The 3,662-nt window shown below is 38.4% G+C and overlaps 1 non-coding gene across 1 annotated transcript; it reads right to left on the bottom strand.

Annotated features, from left to right (window-relative positions):
• Nucleotides 1–803: 803 nt before the first annotated feature.
• LOC118154873 (U6 spliceosomal RNA) lies at nucleotides 804–910 on the bottom strand. The gene has a single exon (XR_004745124.3). It is a non-coding gene; the product is annotated as a U6 spliceosomal RNA (small nuclear RNA).
• Nucleotides 911–3,662: the final 2,752 nt, after the last annotated feature.

Consider the following 3,662-nt stretch of genomic DNA (forward strand, 5'->3'; position numbering starts at 1 on the left):
TTAGCATTTTTTCCTTCATTTCAACCCTGGTGAATCTGACAATTATGTGCCTTGGGATTGCTCTTCTTGAGGAATATCTTTGTGGTGTTCTCTCTATTTCCTGGACTCGAATGTTGGCCTGCCTTTCTAGGTTGGGGAAGTTCTCCTGGGTAATATCCTGAAGAGTGTTTTCCAGCTTGGATTCATTCTCTCCCTCACATTCAGGTATACCTATCAAATGTAGATTAGGTCTTTCCACATAATCCCATATTTCTTGGAAGCTTTGTTCATTTCTTTTCACTCCTTTTTCTTTCATCTTGCCTTCTTGTTTTATTTCATTGAGTTGATCTTCAATCTCTGACATCCTTTCTTCTGCTTGGTTGATTTGGCTGTTGAAACTTGTATATACTTTAATGTTCTCGTGTTGTGTTTTTCAGCTTCATCAAGTCAGTTATATTCTTCTCCAAGCTGTTTATTCTCATTAGCATTTCATCTGACCTTTTTTCAAGGTTCTTAGTTTCTTTGCATTGGGTTAGAACATGTTCTTTTAGCTTAGAGATTTGTTATTGCCCACCTTCTGAAGCCTATTTCTGTCAATTTATCAGATTCATTCTCCAACCAGCCTTGTTCTCTTGCTGGTAAGGAGTTGTGATCCCTTGGAGGAGGAGAGGCATTCTGGTTTTTTTGGTGTTTTCATCACGTTTGTTCTGGTTTCTTCCCATCTTTGTGGATTTATCTCCTGTGGTCTTTGTAACTGGTGACTTTTGGATGGGGTGTCTGAGTGGATATCCTTTTTGTTGATATTGAAGTTTCTTTGTTTCTGTAAAAATATGGAATGCTTCATGAACTTGTGTGTCATCGTTGTGCAGGGGCCATGCTAATCTTATCTGTATTGTTCCAATTTTAGTATATGTGCTGCCGAAGCGAGCACTACTTAAAACTTTTAAATAACTTTGAGAGGGTTGAGAAGTTGTTAGCTGATCAGATATTGGTGTAAAATATTTCAGTTAGCTTGCCTTTGACCTATTCCTACCTTTGGCCAATGAAAGCTTTTACAAAATTTTAACATGGAAATTTTATACAGAAAATATACAGAAAATTTCAAATAATTATGCAATGTACAGCCATATGTGTATTATATTTATGTATGAGATCCTGTTGCTCCTATACAAATTACCATGAATTTAGTGGCTTAAAAGAACACAAATGTATTCTCTTACAATTCTGATGGTCAGAGGTCTAAAATGAGGTTTATAAAAAATTGAGGTACTAGCAGGATGTGTTACTTCGGGAAATTCTAGGGGTATCTATTCCTTGCCTTTTCTGGCTTTTAGAAGATGTGCAAATTACCTGGCTTGTGGTCACATCATCCTTTGCTGCTGCAGTGATAGCACTTTTTCCACCTCTGGCCTTCTGCCAGGATCCTCCCTCTTTAAAGACCCTGAGATTACATCGCCTCCATTCTGATAGTCCAGGATAATCTTTGCATTTTAAGATTCTTAATCCTATCGGCAAAATCCCTCTTATTGTATAAGGTAACATACGCACAGGTTTAGGGAGTAGGGTGTGCACATGTTTGGGGATCATTATTCAGCTTACTATAAGCGACCTCCTATGTTTTAACATTGGCATTTTGCTTTATTACATAGCTGTCTCTTCATTCCTGTGTTTGGCTGTGTCCCCACCCAAATCTCATCTTGAATTCCTATGTGTTGTGGGAGGAATCCAGTGGGAGGTAATTGAATCATGGGAGCAGGTCTTTCTCCCATGATTTGGAAGCTATATGAGCATTTAAAGCAAAAATCCAAAGTCCTATTTTTAGTGTAGTTTATGACACACAGCACTCAGCATTCTCCTAAGCAAGACTCCCTCTACCCTACTTCATTTTCTCACTGCTTTGGTGAGTTTCTAGGGCCTTATGGTTAATTTTTATATTTTTAAAAGAGTTTATAGTCATTTCCTATGAGAGGGTTAGTCTGGTAGGAACGTCTCCTCTATTCCCAATAGAGCTCTGATTTAAACAGATAAAGATAAGTTTTTAGCACTGGGTGAAGAGAGTGTAGGCCTGGGTGCTAATTTAATGAAGCACTGGGAATGTAATTCAAAATGTGAGACTGAGAAATGTCAAACATAAATATTTATTACTTCAGAATTTTGTTTCAAGCCAATGTATTTCTCTACCTCTATCTTCTACTTTTTCCTCTATGTCTATCTTCTTCACTTCCTCTTTCTCTTCCCCCGGTATCATGTCACCTACCTCATTTTAAGGACCACACCTTAGCAAAGCTAGTGTCTGGGCTATTCTCCAAGAACATTAAGGACTAAATAAGCATTTCTAGGCTACTTAGGGAATGTAAGCACCACCTGTGAATTTGGGTTCTGAACATTTAGAAGCCAGCCTCCGAATAAAGCCTGCTCATGCTTCAGCATGCAACTTGTTCTAAGTTTCAGTCCAGTGCCAGGGTTTGTTCTTTGATCCATCCCCTTCTTTTGCCAGTAGCTCCTAAGAGGTTATCTCTGTTAGGCCCCTAGGATATAATTGCTGCACTTGGTTGCTAACTTGTAAAATATATTACTTTTCAGTTCTCTTTTTAGAAGGAATACTCTTCTGTCCTAAAGTCCTATGCCTCTGTTTATTTCTCTGCCTATGGTACAACCCACCAGACCATTTCAGCCTAGTTAGGTTTTTATTGTGTTACTAACAGCAGAGTACAGAACAGTCAGTTGGGTTAGGGATGGTGCATGCTGCTGTTTTAGCCAACCACGTTGCCCCAGCCTTTCAGCAGACAGTCGACCCATCTGCCACAATAACAGAAAATGGTTGATAGAAAGGCCACTTAGGTAGGGTGGAGAGAAATGGTCTTAAATTCTATTAGACTCAGATATTCTTTAAGGAAGAAATGACTCAAATTTTACAGCTGGAAATTTGAGAAGGAGGGAGCTTAAAATTTCCTTATCATTATTACATTAGAGGGCAGACTTTGAAAACTTACTACTCCTATTCAGAACACTTATTTTCTTAAATCTTCTCTTATTTACTCATACACTCTGGGATATGCATTGAAAACAGATTCAGTTTACTGGAAAAAAAAATCAACTCTAAAAAACACCAAACTCACAAAACAGCTACATTAAGAGTTCACTGTTCACAGCACTAAAGGGTTATTTGTTTTTATAAAATGTTTCTCTGAAGTGTTCCCTAAAAATACCAAATTCCCTTGGTGCCTTTAAGGTAAGAATCACATTACAAAAATCCTATTTAACAGAACATTCTGGGAACATACAAGGTGTGATTGTAAAATATTATGGCTGATCTGAAGAAAAATTCCAGGCCTTATACATTCAAAGGAGCGGTGTTCCCTTCGAAGTAATCACCGTGTGGGCCTTTCCACTTACCTCATCGAACATGAGGGTGACAGTGTCTCCCTCACTGTGCTGCCCTAGAGGCTGACGTGAGATAACTAAGAAAATGCACGGATACAGTCAAAGTTCAAGAAAAGAATAGGTTTTGTTTTCAATTCCAAGGAAACTATAATTACTCATTCATCACTAGAATTCCAAAGTGAAAATTATTCTGTGTGCCCCAATGACAGTTTATCTCTGGTCTGGGATGAATTTGGAGTCAATCATGGAGAGTAAGGTGGCTGGTTAATGGACTGTGTGTGTGTTTGTGTGTGTTGTGG

This window comes from Callithrix jacchus, chromosome 6 (assembly GCF_049354715.1).
Source record: "Callithrix jacchus isolate 240 chromosome 6, calJac240_pri, whole genome shotgun sequence".
Taxonomy (NCBI): domain Eukaryota; kingdom Metazoa; phylum Chordata; class Mammalia; order Primates; family Cebidae; genus Callithrix; species Callithrix jacchus.